Genomic DNA, 19,268 nt, shown 5'->3' with positions numbered 1-19,268 from the left:
GAAACCCCAAGGTCATGAACAACCTCTCTCAAGTGCATGTTCATCCTATGCATGAGTGACGGTTCTTCTATCTCTAGCATGAATCTAATCCCCATGCATGCATTTCTTCAAACACTTCTAAGGCATCAATTCAAATCTGAATTGATCACCAACTGAATTGTGCAAGTTATCTCTAACCTTGCACTCAATTCAGTTCTTGAATAGTAGATCTGAATTCCTAGAGTCTCTCTCAAGCTTTTGCTTGTCCTCAAGCAAAGACATCAGCCATAAACTTAACATTCCCCCCTTCTGTTCTCACCATTTACCTGGTGAACTTTTTTTTAAGATAGAAATGCATTGAGTTGTCGGGGAACTTTTGTAAGTGCTCAACTCTTATTCTTGTAAATTACCATTTAAGATATGTATCAGATCCGAGGAAAGGAGAATATGAATTTCATCATAGTCTAGCCTTCACTCCTAATTCATATATAAATCAGCTCCTTAATTGTCAAGGTTAATAATCAAATTTCACTAAGTTTTACATCTGTAACTAAATCTCAATGAGAGTTCAACTTTAGAGTGCCCCTTTGAACCTCGGTTGTCACCACAATTACTTATTTCTAAGGGTGAGTGCATTTTATGCTCCATCTCACCTTTTTTTTTTCTTTTCGGTGTGAGTGCATTTTATGCTCCATCTCACACTTTTCTCTCTTTTTTTTTTCTTTTTTTTTTTTTTTTGGTGTGAGTGCATCTTATGCTCCATCTCACACTGGTCACTTGCTTGAGGTAGGTAAATAGGACTCATGTTCTAAGCTGCTAGTTTTACTATTCAGCTCAGAATAGCGGAGTCAATTTGGGCTTTTGTCCTTCTTTTGCAATTATTGAACCTCAAGAATTAGCATTTCAGATGTGCACTAGCTTTCTTGACTATTAACAATGAAATCAAGGGCTTCCATACACATGAAGGAAGTTAGGACTAGTCATGCTGAAAGGCATATTCAGCTCCCCTTTTCTCCTGCATATATCAAATTGGGTCATTCACAAGAATAAAAATTTAACAAGTACATCAGTCTCCCTCAACTCATTGAATTCCTTCTTAAAAATCATCAAATAAATAGTAATGAACTTGAGGGGTTCAAGTCTTTTTTTTTTTTTGGTTATGTCATTGCCTGCATATGTGTGTTGGGGTGAATGAGGTGCATGGTTTCAGCCCCCATACCCTAGCCTCGGGCTCACTCCCCCACACTTAAGATGAACATTGTCCTCAATGTTCGTAGTGTTAGGCAGTAACAATAAAACTAGCAAGAGCATCATCAAGTAATAGGAGGTATTTAGAGGACTTCCCTGAAGATCAATTTCCAGATATGCAAGAGTTCTTTTGGTGGGAGCCTCTTCTGCTAGAATTTACTTGCAAGAGAGATCAAGAGCTTTGTTCTAACTAAAAATAATTTAAACCAAATAATAAAAAGACTACTATACACAATTCCAAACAATGTAAATAATTTAACCAGTCTGTAATACACAACAGAAACTTACAAGGCCAAGAAGTTTGAATTCTATCTAACAAAAAAAATAAATAAATAAATAAATTAAAAAAAAAAAAACAAGATCAAAAGCCAATATAAATATCTCTTGGAATCTGATATGCAAGTGATAAACAAGTGATTTACAAGATTGAAACTAGCCTAGAAGTCTAAGAGTTCTTGAAATCAGCACACTACCAAAGTTATTTGATTTTTTTTTTTTTTTTTTTTTTTATTGTGTGCTCAAATCTACATTAGAATTTCAGAAATGTAAGTGAATGTATGAAGATCTGATCCACACTAATAATTTTGCTAATTAGAAAGACATAGCTCCATTACTGAAACTAAACCAACATTCAAGTGTGAAGTAGATGTTCAATGGAAAAGAGAGCTAGCTAAATCAGCAATGGAGTTTATTACACACTATTCTAAACTTAAATGAACATAAGTAAACAAATCTAAAATCTACTGTAAACAGATCTACAATCATTGCTGAATTTATGATCTTCAAGCTACTCTTCAAGTTCTAACAAAAAAAAAAAAAAAAAAAAATCAGATTTGAAAACTTGACTTTTGAGAATAGTCACTTACAAAAACTCCAAACCTAATATCAATAAGTAGGTCTAAAATCTGTTGCAGTTAGGTCTGAAATAAGTTTGATCCCAAGAGCTTAAGACTTCTCTTTCAAGTCCCAACTTAAATGTCTTATATGCCTCAATTGATTGCAGAGACCTGAAATCAGATCTGCAATTTTATAATGAAAGCTGCCTTGATTTAGATCTGAATACCATTACATCAAAAATATGAAGTTCTTTTTTTTTTTTTTTTTTTTTGGACTTTTCAGGCCTCACAAACATCAGTCCTAATCCAATCCAAACATCAATCCACAGCCAATTCAGATCGGGTGCAAGTGATTTAAAAGATGACAAAACATCAAGTTCACAAAAATTTCAGATCATGTACTTATACTGCCTCAAATTCTCATGCACTTCAGATCCGATTTTACCATTCATGGCTTAAATTTTCATCAATGAGGCAAGTCTGATGCATTAAATTGTGAATTGGGTGCTGTCACTACCCGAATTCACATCAAAATAGAGTGGGTTCAGGTCTGAGTTTAGATGAACTCAGATCTGAACCTAGCAGAATGCAGTCCTGCAACCAGCTGAACACAGATCTGAACTTCAAATCTGAGTTTCAGATTTGAAAACTCACATGCTATTTTTTCATTGTTTTCTTTTTCTTTTCTTTATCTATTTTTTTTTCTTTTTTTTTTTATATAAATCTAAAACAAAATACAGCAATGCAACCAAAATCTTTTTGGATGAGTGCAGTTCTGATTGATGAATGCAATTCAGATCTGAACTCATTTTAATTTTTTTTTTTTTCGGTTGAGAGCTGCAGTTCTGCTATAGTAGATCTGAGTGCCGAATGCAACTCAGATCTGCAACACTCATGATTTTGTGATTTTTTTTCTTTTAGAGGGTAATAAATTCAAGATAGAAAGCAAAACAGGTCTCCTTTTATTAAAATTAAACTGAAATAAGGAAAAATAAAGTAATCTACTAAAGAGAAAAGAAGCATAACTACAATAATACAGCAGTTGCATTCAAAGCAAAAATGAAAGATTAAGAAAATTAAACCAACTATGAATGCAATGCTGAAGAACTACATCTGAAGAACTACATCTACCAGCTACACTAAATCAGCAATCAAATATGAAGTAGATCATCAATGGGAAAGAGAGCTAACTAGATCAGCAGTGGAGTTTCATGCTAATTGTTGTACTGTAGCAGCCCTGCTACAGCTTTGAATGCTAGTGGAATGCATTGCTGCTTTTATTGAATATGTGAGGCATCACAATTATTCAATCCAAACACACATCCTCAGCAAATTTAGATTGGGTACAAGTGGGTAAAGCCAAGAATTCAGTCCACCCAGAATTCATAGTATGCTCTGTATCAGTTCAGTCCTCACATCATATCAACTGCATTTCAGATTTGAATTTCTCTCATTCTTTGCTATCCATTCACCCTTGAGGCAGGTTGGATGTATCATAGGGTGGATTGGGGTAGTGATGGCACCCAATTCACCTCAAACTTGCATCGGTTCAGATCTGAGTTCAGAGGAATTCAGATCTGAACTGAGCATATCTGTAACAGCAGAATTCAGATCTGAACTCAAGTCTGAGTTTGGATCTGAATTCTCAATTGCCTTACCTTCAGTTATTGCTACCAAATTGTTTTTGGGAATAGCAGAAGTGCCCTAGGGTGAATTGGGGTGGTGATGACACCCAATTCCCCTCAAAATTTCATCAGTTCAGATCTGAGTTCAGAAATTGTTTTTGGGGAATAGCAGAAGTGCCCTAGGGTGAATTGGGGTGGTGATGACACCCAATTCCCCTCAAAATTTCATCAGTTCAAGTCTGAGTTCAGAGGAACTCAGATCTGAACTGTTGCAGATCTGCTGTAGCAGAATTCAGATCTGAACTCAGATCTGAGTTCTGATCCGAATTCTCAATTGCTCCTCTTGTTGTTCAAAAGATCTTCCCTTTTTTTTTTCAATTTGTTTTTTTCTTTTTGTAATGAAAGAAAGAAAAAAAAATAAAGTCTGAAACACAAGCAACTCTTTTCGGCTGAGTGCTGCAGATCTGAAATCTGCTGATCTGAGTGCCGAATGCAACTCAGATCTGCAACACTCATGTTTTTTGTGAAAATTTTTTTTTCTTGTTTTTTTCTTTTTGAAGGGAACAACATCAAGATTGAATATAAATCAAATATGCCTTTATTAAAATGAAATTGAAACCAGAAAAAGAAAGTAATCTACTTAAGAAAGAAGAAACATAACTACATTAGTACAGCAGTTGCAGTCCAATCTGAAATGAAAAGTTAGCAAATTAACCCAACTATGAATGCAATGCTGAATGAGATCAGATTAAGAATGCTCAATGTTTCCTAATATTGCTTCTCTAAGTCCCCGGCAACGGCGCCAAAAACTTGATGTGTAGCTCATTGTGACACTAGCAAGTGCACTAGCCGTTCAAGTAATAAAGTAGTGAGTGAAGTATCGTTCCCACGAGGATTTAGGAAACAATTACCAATACTAAATTGAGCACTTCTTATCTGATCAACAAATAAATCAAAACTCTAATGAAAGCTAAGAAATCCTAAATTAAAATCTATCTAAATCATTGGTCCAATTGCCTTCAATTCAGGTTAGAAGAGTAAGCAGTAAATGTCAATCTTAGAATTCAGCAATCTATCAATTTGGATCATTCGAATGAATCATGATTGAGCCTTGGTTTGGTGAAACCCCAAGGTCATGAACAGCCTCTCTCAAGTGCATGTTCATCCTATGCATGAGTGACGGTTCTTCTATCTCTAGCAAGAATCTAATCCCCATGCATGCATTTCTTCAAACACTTCTAAGGCATCAATTCAAATCTGAATTGATCACCAACTAAATTGTGCAAGTTATCTCTAACCTTGCACTCAATTCAGTTTTTGAATAGTAGATCTGAATTCCTAGAGTCTCTCTCAAGCACTCTAGGAATTCCAAGCTGTAGATTAATTCGCCCAATCTGAAAATTGCAGATCTGAATTCTCTTTCAAGCAATTCAGATCTTGCAATCTCAGATCTGAGATTTCAGATCTGAGTTTTGAAGGTTAGTTGGCCGTATTAATCTACAATCACACCCTTATTCAAGAAACTTCAAATACAATGCATGACCATTTGAATGAATCAAAAAGAATTAGATTGCTGAACTGAAATTTTACAAGCTGAAATACATCAAGGAAGAATGGAAACAAGGAGAAAGAAGAAAGAACATATAACTAAGAAACTGAATTCAAATCAAAAGAGAATGAAACTACAAATGATTTATTACAGAAGATCTTTGAATCACAAACTCTCAATTCGAACTCACCTTCTTCTTCTAGCTTGCTTGTCTTGAACTTCCTTCAGCCCTTCTTCTTCTTCTTCCTTGCGCCTAGCCTTCTTCTCTTCTCTTCTCTCAAGGTGGCCGAACCTCTAAGAGTGGGAGAGCCTTCCTCTCAAGCAATTGAACAACTTCTCCCCTCCTAGAGGCCTCCTTATATAGTTTTTCAAGGGGGCTCTTGGCCCTTCTTGAAGCCTCTAGAATGGGGTGTATTACACCCCTCATGAACCTTCTAGAGTGCTCCCTCCTTCTCTTCAAGAAACTCCTAGAAGTTGCCGCCCCTAGCTCCCTTTGGGCTGCTATTTGGGCTACAACTTAGCTTGCTTTTGAGCTCATGTGGGCTACACTCTAGGTTGTTATTTGGGCTAACAATGGGCCTTCCTTGCTGGGCCGAATTCTCCTCATAGCTAGGCTTTATTTTCTTGGGTTTTCTCAAGGAATTCACTTGCTCTTTTTGGGCCGAAGTGCTCTCTCTTGCTTCCACGACCGGGCTGGACTGAAATTGGTCTTTTTGAACATTTTTTTCTTGCCTTTTTCCTTCATTTTCTTGGATTGATTATCCCTGAACTTATTCTTAGCATTAAGCTAAATTAAGGCAAAAATTAATAAAACCGGAATAAAAATCCATGCTAAAGTCCTCAAAAATTATAGATAAATTGTAAGTTCATCAAATCGCAGATAGCAGTTCGGCCCATACAGCTTATCTCACAGTAATGGGCCTTTTGTAGTTTTAACCCTTTAAAACTGGGCTTTACAAGTGGGCCGAATTAATCCTTGTAATTGAACATCAGATTTGGAACAGCAAGTGTGAGAAAAACAGACTGAAAAATAGTCCCTATTGAACCCCAGATTCGGTCCAAACAGTTTTGGTCCAATCTAGTCCGAGAGGATCGAAAACCGATTTTCAATTCAAGAATTAATTCATGAAAGATCTGAAATTAATAATTTTTGATTTCAAACAATCACAAATCAAACTATGGACTGTTCGCACCACCTGCAAAACAGAGGTTAATCACAAGGGTTGCAGTTTCACAAACTGCAAATCGCAGAAAATGATTTCTCCAACTGCAAACCTCTAGCGCCGCCTTCTTCTTCCTTCTTCTTTAATCAAGAAAAAAATAATAGAAATCCTATTTCTATTAATTACATTCTTGATGAAATCCTATACATTCAGTCTAAAAATAAAAGAAATTATTTACAAACCGAATATAAATAAATAGAAAGAAAAAGGGTGCGCAGACTATCTGCGCCAAATCTGCACTGTGATCTCCAGGTTCGAACTGTCCAATAAATCAAAATAAATAAAGAACAATTCTAAATAAATTTTGGATTTAATAAAATTAATTTCAGATCAATCGCCCTTAACAAGAAACAGTTTCTTGAAATAAAGAAAACAATCTGCGCAAATCCTGAAAGAACACCTTCTATCCATCTGCGCAGGGTCAGATCTGATTTTCTTTTGGTTCAAGATTTGAACCTGTGGCTCTGATACCACTGAAAGAATGGTAGGATCCATCTAATGGATGCCATAAAGGTTGCGGAATGGGTGGGCGAATTTCAAAAATTTCCTACCTTCTCTCAACTGGGAATCATATTCCCTAAATTTAGAATACAATATTCAAGGATCCTACTTGAACCATAATCAAACCAGATCTGTACCAAAAGATAAATGGGAGGAATATACCTGATCCGGAGAAGCAGTATCTCCCAAAGTTGGTGTTCACACCCAAAGAACACTCCAAGATCCATTCCTGCTGAAGATGACACAGCTGTGAATGGAACAGAACCAGCAAGGTGCGTCCTACACACTGGATCCTTCACAAGAATCCTCTGGATGTATTAAACACTGAATCTTTTTCAGTCTTTCTTGCAAGACTGATGTCAAGAACAGATTTCTTGACTTTCTTTTCTGCAAAGATCTAATCTTGCAATGGCAGATGGCAGTGGCAGGAGGAGATTTCCAAAACGAAAAAGGCTGAACTGCTTTTTTTTGTTTTTTTTTTTTTGGAGAGTATGAATGAGATCCTATCTCAATTCGTAGGAGATATCCTATACCTCTTCAAGGTGGTTCGAAATCTCCTCCTTTCTTCTTGATTAAGAAACCTCCTTTTTAGGAGTTATGCCAATCCAAATCAGTATTTGGATAGGGGATAATCCTAATCCTTTCTGCAGATAGAGTTAACTTACTCCTGATCTTATCAGGAGGTTACCAGATTCAAATCTAATTTGAATTTGGTCTCTAAGAGTGGATAAGGCAAAAGGCCCAATCCTTTTACTAACTTTAATCTCAAATTCGCCCCATGGATGGGTGATCATATCAGCCCACCTCGAAATGGGCTTTTGGCCCATTAAGTGTTCAGTGTCTAATTACTTTCCAATCTGCTGCCCAGTTGGGCTTCTTTGTATGGTGTGGGACCCAAGCATTGATCTACAAACTAGCCACATGGGTTCGGCCCAGCCTCTAAAACAAGGCCCAGCCGAATTCACTGAAAAACTCAATGAACCCCTTGAGTCCATCATATGGACCCTATGGGCCCAACACTTACATTAAGTGGTCCCTGGGCCAAGCCATCTTATAAAAACCCAGGGACTGTGGGCAGGTGCAAGATTAGCCCATCAGGTATTATCCTGAATGGTCTTACACTTAACCTCTCAGCCCTTAATGATCAAGCACTGCCCGACAAGAGAGGACCTCTCCCTCGGCTGCAAGGAACAGTGCCGTACTCTCCTCTCACATGGATCCCGGGAATTAAAACCATTTGCAAACAATTCGAAACCGAACATATATATATATATAAATATATTAATTTTGCAAAACAAAATTCCAACGATTGAAATGAACTGCCGGCAGTTTGGTTTCCATCAGAGAGAGTGCATTCCCGATCATTACCCTTTGTCCGACAAAGTGGCTGATTCTGTCACTATGATCACCCACTCAGATGAATTCTCAAACTGCCCCAACATACCCAGGTTTTGATCCCCGCTAAGGATCTCACTGATTGGCATATCAAAGGGAGCCTGATCCAACACCTAGTGAAATGTCATAATCGAGTTTAGGGGTCAGGTTTAACTTTCTAGTTTTTCCCATCTATCTCCAAGGTCCAGGGCAATACTAGAAATCTGGTCCGGTTCAAGGATTCAAGTAATCCCATACTGCATGTGCCTCGGGTCTTACCCTGATGGCTGAGACAGGCCATCCCAACACTTGGTGGCACACCAGTATCAGCCTTGGCAGGATAAATCTCCCCAGACTTATCCAACGGCTGTGAACATTTAAAACTAACATGAGTCTCTATAAATGTCCAGTTTTAGGGTTTTACACAGAATTAAACCAAACAACATGAATCAAACATGCACTTTATTTATTTCCACTAAAAAACAAAAGTACATCAAATCAGATTGAAGCTAAGGGCATACAAAACTGTCTAACAATATCTATGTAGGTAACATGAATCAAACTAAGGTTGTGGACTAATGATTATGCTATTTTATCAGAAAATGGAAAACGGTCAATTTGCAAAGCTTCTACACGATAACAAGCTTAAGGGCCCAAACTAAGCCGACTGGTACAAAAATCTTATGCTGGTCCTAACTTCTGAAAAGTTAGACAAGGTGGTGAAAAATCCTGCCTCGGAACGTCCGGGTGATAGGGCTTCTGAGGCCCGTAGGAGGGACTACAAAGAGTGGGAGGATAAGAACTCCCTAGCCCGCTGCTTTGTAATTGCCTCATTAGACAACTCAATACAGAGGCAGTTCGATCAGATCGAACTAGCCAAGGACATATTGGACAGTCTAAGAACAATGTATGAAGAGCAGAACCGTTCTACTCGACAGAAGGTCCTGAAATTGTTCATGACCGCGCAGATGACCAAAGGGCAGAAAGTTCATGACCATTGTCTTCAGATGATGGGATAAATTAACGAACTTGAAGCTCTTTGATCCAGGCTAGATCTTGGCACGCAAGTGGATGCCATCCTCAATTCTTTGCCCTCTAACTTCAATGCGTTCACAATGAACTACAATATGAATAAGCTGAATGTCAGCGTCCAGGAACTCAGCAATATGTTGCAGAGAGCCGAGGATCTACTCATGAAGGATGAGCCTGTGGTTATGCTTGCTGAAGCTAACAAATCGGGCAAGAAAAAGAGAAAGGCAAAGAAGCCTCAGAAGAAGGCTGCCAAACCTAAGAAGCAGAAGAAGAACAAGGCATCTGATGTCTGTCACTTCTGCAAGCAGACCGGCCACTGGAAGAGGAATTGTCCTGCCTACCTGGAATCTAAGAAAGGTAACATCGAAACTTGTGTCATAGAAACTAACATGTTAGTTACTTCTGTGTCCTGGTGTGTTGACTCCGGGCTTCAACTCATGCGTGTAACTCACTGCAGGGGTTCAAAGTTAGCAGAAGGTTGAGTGAAGGTGAAGTGACACTATTCTTGGGAACAACTGCAAGTGTTGCAGTGGCGGCAATAGGAACCGTAGAATTAGTTTTTAAAGAAGGAATACTTGTACTTAAAGATTGTCTTTATGTATAGAACTTGAGAAGAAATTTAATTTCTGTTTCAAAACTATGTGCTGATGGATATACTGTTTATTTTAGTAATATGATTACTGTTAAACGGAATAATAAATTCATCGCATGCGGGGAACTAGAGAACGGTCTCTATGTTCTACATCCTTCTTTGGAAACTAACTTAACCGAAACTACGTCGGTCAAAAATCCCAAGAAAAGGAATCGTGATACTGTAAGTCCCACGTGCCTCTAGCATTACCGACTTGGCCATATCGGTATTGACCGAATCACAAGGCTGGTAAAGGATGGTCCTTTGGATTTTCTAACCGTAGAAAATCTTCCCACTTGTGAACCTTGCCTTCAAGGTAAGATGTCTAAGCGGCCATTTGACGGTAAGCCTGAAAGATCTGAAGGCACACTTGACCTGATACATACTGATGTATGTGGTCCCCTGAGTGTTAGGACACGCAATTAACACGTGTAATTCATCACCTTTTCAGATGATTTTTCACGATATGGTTACGTGTACCTAATGAGACATAAGTCTGAATCATTTGAAAAGTTCAAAGAGTTCAGACAGAAAGTCGAGAAACAGTTAGGGAGAGAAATTAAGGCCCTTTGATCAGATTGAGGTGGTGAGTATCTCTTTGACGAATTCAGGGACTACTTAAAGGCCAATGGAATAGGGTCACAATTAGCTCCTCCTGCTACACCTCAACTCAACGATGTCTCAGAGAGGAGGAATAGGACCTTGTTGGACATGGTCCGGTCGCTTCTCGTACGCTCACAATTACCCACATCCTTTTGGGGATATGCATTAGAGACTGCTATCTACGTGCTGAATCGGGTTCCAACCAAATCAGTTCCGAAAACTCCATATGAACTTTAGACCGGAAGGAAGCCAAGTGTAAGACACTTGAAGATTTGGGGTTGTCCTGCACACGTTAAAAGAACAAGTGCGGACAAGTTGGAATCTAAAACCAGCCGTTGCCTGTTTATAGGCTACCCAAATGATTCAGTGGGTTATCTATTCTATGACCCGAGTGAGAAGAAAGTGTTTTGCAGTCGAAACTCCCAATTCTTAGAATCCGATTACATCCTGGACACCCATCGTCAGGAAATAGTTCTTGATAAGGAGAGCTCAGGAGCAGTGGGAGATGTCCCACAAATTCCAGGTAATGACCAACCTAGAAGAACCACTCGGGTATCCAGACCACCAGTCCGATGTGGTTATGACCAGGATAGTTACCTGGTGGAAACCTTGACTAGTGAAGAGGATCCCATGACTTACACGGAAGCTATGTTAGACATAGACTCCCAGAAGTGGGTGGAGGCCATGAGAGCTGAAATGGACTCAATGGAGACCAATGGAGTCTGGACTCTAGTGGATCCGCCCTCCGGGGTAAAAGCAATTGGTAGCAAATGGATCTACAAGAGGAAGAAGGGCCCCGATGGCAGGATTGAGACCTTTAAAGCTCACTTGGTGGCGAAAGGGTATATTCAGAAAGAAGGCATCGACTATGAGGAAACCTTTTCACCCGTGGCCATGCTTAAATCCATTAGGATCCTGCTAGCTGTAGCAGCGTACCATGACTACGAGATTTGGCAAATGGATGTCAAAACCGTGTTCCTGAATGGAGATCTTAGTGAAGATATCTACATGCAGCAGCCGCAAGGCTTCATTGCTGCTGGTCAGGAACACATGGTATGTAAACTTAATAGATCCATATATGGACTTAAGCAGGCTTCTAGGAGTTGGAACATCCGTTTTGATTCTGCAGTCAAAACGTTTGACTTTGAGCAGAATCCGGATGAGCCTTGTGTTTATAGGAAGTCCAGTGGGGACAAGATCACCTTTTCGGTGTTGTACGTGGACGATATCCTACTCATTGGGAATAATGTAGGAATGTTGACTTCGGTCAAGGTATGGCTATCACAGCAGTTCTCCATGAAAGATCTTGGAGAAGCTTCATACATACTGGGTCTTCGACTCTATAGAGATAGATCAAAGCGGATAATTGGATTATCCCAGGCTGCTTATATTGACAAAATTGCAAGAGGTACAGCATGGAGAACTCCAAGAAAGGAAAACGTTCCTTTCAGGCACGGAGTCACTCTCTCCAAGAAGATGTCTCCCAAGACTTCTGAGGAGATTGAGAACATGAGAGACGTTCCCTATGCCTCAGCCGTAGGGAGCATCATGTATGCCATGCTGTGCACTCGCCCGGACATTGCTCAGGCGGTGAGTGTGGTAAGCAGATTCCAGGCAAACCCAGGGTAGGAGCATTGGACTGCTGTGAAGAACATACTCAAATACCTTCAAAGGACAAAAGAGTTTTGTCTGGTATTCGATGGTAGTTCACTGCAAGTTCTAGGGTATGCCGATGCCGATTTCCAGTCGGATCCAGATTTTAGAAAGTCTACATCTGGGTATGTTTTCACGATAGGATCGTGTGTTGTTTGCTGGAAAAGCAGCAAACAGGGGTCCAATGCAGACTCCACAACCGAAGCCGAGTACATTGCCGCAAGTGAAGCTGCCAAGGAAGCCGTGTGGATGAAGAAGTTCATACACGAATTGGGAGCGATTCTATCCATCACAACTCCCATCCCGTTGTTGTGTGACAACAATGGAGCGATTGCCCAGGCTAAAGAGTCTTGGGCTCACTCGAAGTCAAAGCACAGCACATCGAGAGAAAGTACCATGTACTGTGGGAGATTGTTGGTAGAGGGAACGTCCTGATTCAGAAGGTAGCATCAGCGGATAATGTGGCAGACCCATTGACTAAGCCACTGACACAAAAGGTGTTTGAGAAACACGTGGAAAGTATGGGACTCTGGCTTGTACCAGATTGGACCTAAGTGCAAGTGGGAGCTGTAAGACAGTTTTTGTATGCCCTTAGCTTCAATCTGATTTGATGTGCTTTTGTTATTTAGTGGAAATAAATAAAGTGCAAGTTTGATTCATGTTGTTTGGTTTAATTTTGTGTGAAACCCTAAAACTGGACATTTATAGGACTCGTGTTAGTTTTAAATGTTCACAGCCGTTGGATAAATCTGGGGAGATTTATCCTGCCAAGGCTGATACTGGTGTGCCACCAAGTGTTGGGATGGCCTGTCACAGCCACCAGGGTAAGACCCGAGGCACAAGTAGTGTGGGATTACTTGAATCCTTGAACCAGACCAGATTTCCAGTATTGCCCTGGACCTTGGAGATAGATGGGCAAAACTAGAAAGTTACACCTAACCCCTAGACTCGATTATGACATTTCACTAGGTGTTGGATCAGGCTGCCTTTTATATGCCAATCAGTGAGATCCTTAGCGGGGATCAAAACCTGGGTATGTTGGGGTAGTTGGAGAATTCATTTGAGTGGGTGATCATAGTGACAGAATCAGCCACTTTGTCAGACAAAGGGTAATGATCGGGAATGCACTCTCTCTGATGGAAACCAAACTGTCGGCAGTTGATTTCAATCGTTGGAATTTTGTTTTGCAAAATTAATATAATATATATATGTACGGTTTCAAATTGTTTGTAAATGGTTTTAATTCCCGGGATCCATGTGAGAGGAGAGTGCAGCACTGTTCCTTGCAGTCGAGGGAGAGCTCCTCTCTTGTCGGGCAGTGCTTGATCATTAAGGGCTGAGAGGTTAAGTGTAAGACCATTGAGGATAATACCAGATGGGCTAATCTTGCACCTGCCCACAGTCCCTGGGTTTTTATAAGATGGCTTGGCCCAGGGACCACTTAATGTAAGTGTTGGGCCCATAGGATCCATATGATGGACTCAAGGGGTTCATTGAGTTTTTCAGTGAATTCGGCTGGGCCTTGTATTAAAGGGTGGGCCGAACCCATGTGGCTGGTGTGTATGATTCCCAGTTGGGAGAAGGTTGGAAATTTTTTGAAATTCACCCACCCATTCCGTAACCTTATGGCATCCATTAGATGGATCCTACCATTCTTTCAGTGGCAAAGTCATAATGCCACAGACACGTGGGATTAACTGTATCATGAGCTCTCTTCTTAGGGATTTCAGCCGACGTAGTTTCGGTTATGTTAGTTTCTAGAGAAGGATGTAGAACATAGAGACCTGATGAACTTACAATTTATCTATAATTTTTGAGGACTTTAGCATGGATTTTTATGCCGGTTTTATTAATTTTTGCCTTAATTTAGCTTAATGCTAAGAACAAGTTCAGGGATAATCAATCCAAGAAAATGAAGGAAAAAGGCAAGAAAAAAAGGTTCAAAAAGACCAATTTCAGTCCAGCCCGGTCGTGGAAGCAAGAGAGAGCACTTCGGCCCAAAAAGAGCAAGTGAATTCCTTGAGAAAACCCAAGAAAATAAAGCCTAGCTATGAGGAGAATTCGGCCCAACAAGGAAGGCCCATTTTTAGCCCAAATAACAGCCTAGAGTGTAGCCCACATGAGCTCAAAAGCAAGCTAAGTTGTAGCCCAAATAGCAGCCCAAAGGGAGCTAGGGGCGGCAACTTCTAGGAGTTTCTTGAAGAGAAGGAGGGAGCACTCTAGAAGGTTCATGAGGGGTGTAATACACCCCATTCTAGAGGCTTCAAGAAGGGGCAAGAGCCCCCTTGAAAAACTATATAAGGAGGCCTCTAGGAGGGGAGAAAGTTGTTCAATTGCTTGAGAGGAAGGCTCTCCCACTCTTAGAGGTTCGGCCACCTTGAGAGAAGAGAAGAGAAGAAGGCTAGGCACAAGGAAGAAGAAGAAGAAGGGCTGAAGGAAGTTCAAGACAAGCAAGCTAGAAGAAGAAGGTGAATTCGAATTGAGAGTTTGTGATTCAAAGATCTTCTGTAATAAATCATTTGTAGTTTCATTCTCTTTTGATTTGAATTCAGTTTCTTAGTTATATGTTCTTTCTTCTTTCTCCTTGTTTCCATTCTTCCTTGATGTATTTCAGCTTGTAAAATTTCAGTTCAGTAATCTAATTCTTTTTGATTCATTCAAATGGTCATGCATTGTATTTGAAGTTTCTTGAATAAGGGTGTGATTGTAGATTAATTCGGCCAACTAACCTTCAAAACTCAGATCTGAAATCTCAGATCTGAGATTGCAAGATCTGAATTGCTTGAAAGAGAATTCAGATCTGCAATTTTCAGATTGGGCGAATTAATCTACAGCTTGGAATTCCTAGAGTGCTTGAGAGAGACTCTAGGAATTCAGATCTACTATTCAAGAACTGAATTGAGTGCAAGGTTAGAGATAACTTGCACAATTCAGTTGGTGATCAATTCAGATTTGAATTGATGCCTTAGAAGTGTTTGAAGAAATGCATGCATGGGGATTAGATTCTTGCTAGAGATAGAAGAACCATCACTCATGCATAGGATGAACATGCACTTGAGAGAGGCTGTTCATGACCTTGGGGTTTCACCAAACCAAGGCTCAATCATGATTCATTCGAATGATCCAAATTGATAGATTGCTGAATTCTGAGATTGACATTTACTGCTTACTCTTCTAACCTGAATTGAAGGCAATTGGGCCAATGATTTAGATAGATTTTAATTTAGGATTTCTTAGCTTTCATTAGAGTTTTGATTTATTTGTTGATCAGATAAGAAATGTTCAATTTAGTATTGGTAATTGTTTCCTAAATCCTCGTGGGAACGATACTTCACTCACTACTTTATTACTTGAACGGCTAGTGCACTTGCTAGTGTCACAATGAGCCACACATCAAGTTTTTGGCGCCGTTTCCGGGGATTTATAGAAGCAATATTAGGAAACATTGAGCATTCTTAATCTGGTATCATTCAGCATTGCATTCATAGTTGGTTTAATTTGCTTAACTTTACATTTTAGTTTTGAATGCAACTGCTGTACTACTGTAGTTATATTTCTTCATTCTTAAGTAGATTACTTTGTTTTTCTGGTTTCAGTTTCATTTTAATAAAGGCATATTTGATTTCTATTCAATCTTGGTGTTGTTCCCTTCAAAAAGAAAAAAAAATTCACATAAACATGAGTGTTGCAGATCTGAGTTGCATTCGGCACTCAGATCAGCAGATTTCAGATCTGCAGCACTCAGCCGAAAAGAGTTGCTTGTGTTTCAGACTTTATGTTTTTTTCTTTCTTTCATTACAAAAAGAAAAAAACAAATGAAAAAAAAAGGGGAGATCTTTTGAACAAACCAGAGGAGCAATTGAGAATTCGGATAAGAACTCAGATCTGAGTTCAGATCTGAATTCTGCTATTGCAAATCTGAGTTCCTCTGAACTCAGACCTGAACTGATGAAATTTTGAGGGGAATTGGGTGTCATCACCACCCCAATTCACCCTAGGGCACTTCTGCTATTCCCCAAAAACAAATTTGGTAGCAATAACTGAAGGTAAGGCAATTGAGATTTCAGATCCGAACTCAGACTTGAGTTCAGACCTGAACTCTGCTATAGCAGAACTGCAATACTCAGAAAAAAAAAAAATCTGTTCTCAGCCCTTTATTATTCTTTTCTTTCATTGCAAAAAGAAAAAAAATATATATATTTAGATAGTGAAAAAAAAAAAAAAGAGAGAGAAAGAACCATGGAAACCAAGGATTCGGATCAGAACTCAGATCTGAGTTCAGATCTGAGTTCTGCTGTAGCAGATCTGCAACAGTTCAGATCTGAGTTCTCTTGAACTCAGACCAGAACTGATGTAAATTTAAAGGATAATTGGGGGTTATCGTCACCCCAATACACCCTACAAAAAATCTGCTATCTCCCAAAAACAATTGGATAGTCATGGTTGAAGAAATTCGGATCTGCAACCACCTAGATCTGAACTGGGGTTGTGAACAGAGCAGGATACAGGGCATACTTTGCTGTATTAAATAACTTGTACTCCGATCTATCTAAGCTGATTTGGTTGAAGAAAAGTATATTTAATCTGAGAATTTTTTTTATGCCTCAAGAGATTTCATGAAAAGTGGCACTTCCACACCATTTTTCTATTAGAGTTCAGACCTATAGCAGGGCTACTATAGCAGACCTGCTACAGCAAGACTGAACCAGGGCAGGTTTTGAACAGGTTTGTATTACAATTAACATTACTAAATTGGCATTGTGAATTGTCCTAGGCAGATCTTTGAATTTTTTTTTTTCAAGATAGATAGCTCTGATTTCAGCTGTGCATGAATAGAAAGTCTAACAGATCTGAATGGGTGTGTGCAGCCGTGTGTACTACATTCCAATAAGTGTATACTCCATCAAGGGCTACATTGATGGAGCCATGTTTCTTCTCTTGATACTTGATTGTTCCATCCTTAGTTTCAGTTTTAATGTAGCTTATGCAAATCAAATTTCTCTTATTCTTTTGGTTCTAAAAAAAAAATACAAATAAATAAATAAATAAATCTCAAAATGAGTTCAGATCTGAATTGCATTCATCAATCAGACCTGCACTCATCCAAAAAGATTTTGGTTGCATTGCTGTATTTTGTTTTAGTTTTCTTCCTTTAAAAAAAAAAAAAAAAAAAAGGAAAGAAAAGAAAAATAGAAAAAGAAAAGAAAAAGAAAATAAGATCCCAGCAGCCACACCATGGTGAATACAGGTCTGATTTCAGATTATTTTTTTCTACTGATTGATTTCGGTTTTGTGCAGATCTGTATACAGCATGTTTCATTGCTAATATCAGTAGGTTATCCTGCTGAATTGCTCAGTTTTAGTATGGCTACTCCATCTGGTGTTTGGTGATGCATAGCTCATCAAAACAGTGGGCTCAGATCTGATATTTAGTAGCCTTCCAATATGGAAATCAGACCTGAGCACAACTGTACTGTTATCAGCAGCTGCTATTATATTTATTGTTGTTCTCAGTGGCTTCTGAGATTTCAGAGCTGATCTCAATTTTGTGTAGAACTGATGTCTGAATTGCTATCAATCCTTTGTACATTGACTTCAGTTTAGTGTATTGACCTTCAGTAGCACAGAAGAGCCTTTTAATATGAAACTCAGACCTGAACACAATCACTGCTGATCCGCACTTGGCTGTCCTCAGTAGCTGCTAAGATTTCATAACTGTATATTACTGTTCTCAGTAGCTACTGAGATTTCAGCTCTCAGCAGTTTAGATCTGTGTAATTAAATCTCGTCCCTGATTTCAGCAATATAAAGAATTGCTATTGAATTCAGACCTGTTTGTAAATTGCTACTGAATTCTGTATATTGAATAAAATGTTGATATGCTTTTAGTTAGCTGCATTTATTTATTTTAGGATGTAGGTTTGTATATTCCAATACTTCACTTTACATTTTTAGTTGTAATAGGATTAGTTATTTATTTTCTTTTGTGAATATTGGCCTTTTTATTGCTTTGACCTTTACACTTTATGACAAGCAAACCTGAACTGGAAGAGATCTTTTACGACCCGGAGATTGAACGGACTCTCCGTGTCCGTTTGAGAGCTGCTAAGCAAGTCAGACAAGAAGCACAAGAAATGGCTGAACAAAGAACTATGATGGATTATGCCAAGCCCACCCTCACCGGGACTGTCTCCAGCATTATCAGGCCAACTATTGCTGCCAATAACTTCGAAATTAAACCGGCCATAATCCAAATGATACAAAATACGGTTCAGTTTTGTGGTATGGCCCATGAGGATCCGAATGCCCATATTGCTAACTTCTTGGAAATCTGTGACACCTTCAAACACAATGGGGTAAGTGATGATGCCATCCGGCTGAGGTTATTCCCATTTTCTTTGAAGGATAAAGCCAAAGCTTGGTTGAACTCATTACCGGCAGGATCTATAGCCACATGGGACGAAATGGCCAGCCGTTTTCTCTCTAAATATTTTCCCCCTTCTAAAACTGCTAAAATGAGGAATGACATCACTACTTTTTTCCAGCAAGAGGGGGAATCTCTCTATGAGTCCTGGGAACGTTACAAGGAGCTACTAAGGAGGGTTCCTCACCATGGCCTTCCGATTTGGCTGCAGGTGCAAACATTTTATAATGGTCTGACCGATTCAAACAAGACCATCTTAGATGCAGCAGCTGGGGGCTCCATAAACAATAAGACTCCCGAGGTTGCCCATGCACTCATCGAGGAGATGGCAGCCAATAGCTACCAATGGCATTCAGAAAGGACACCAGTTAGAAAGCAGCATGGCCTTCATAATGTGGATACATACACATCTCTCTCTGCACAAATAGGAGCACTTAGCAAAAAATTTGATGAGATGCAGATGGCAGCTATGCATGTACAGTATGATAAGTGTGGGGGAGGCCATGATAGCACTGAATTCCAAGTTGGCAGTCAGACTTTTCAGTCCACAGAACAAGTTGAATTTGTTGGCAACTTTACAAGACAGCCAG

At 39.3% G+C, this 19,268-nt stretch overlaps 1 non-coding gene across 1 annotated transcript; it reads right to left on the bottom strand.

The window, feature by feature from the left end:
• Positions 1–18,766: 18,766 nt before the first annotated feature.
• Positions 18,767–18,873, bottom strand: LOC148880150 (small nucleolar RNA R71). The gene has a single exon (XR_016106331.1). It is a non-coding gene; the product is annotated as a small nucleolar RNA R71 (small nucleolar RNA).
• Between the last annotated feature and the right edge of the window lie 395 nt (positions 18,874–19,268).

This window comes from Nelumbo lutea, chromosome 1 (assembly GCF_056320005.1).
Source record: "Nelumbo lutea isolate HS-2025 chromosome 1, American lotus-T2T, whole genome shotgun sequence".
NCBI lineage: Eukaryota > Viridiplantae > Streptophyta > Magnoliopsida > Proteales > Nelumbonaceae > Nelumbo > Nelumbo lutea.
The sequence above is the reverse complement of the archived record's forward strand: the minus strand, read 5'-3'. Positions and strand labels throughout refer to the sequence as shown.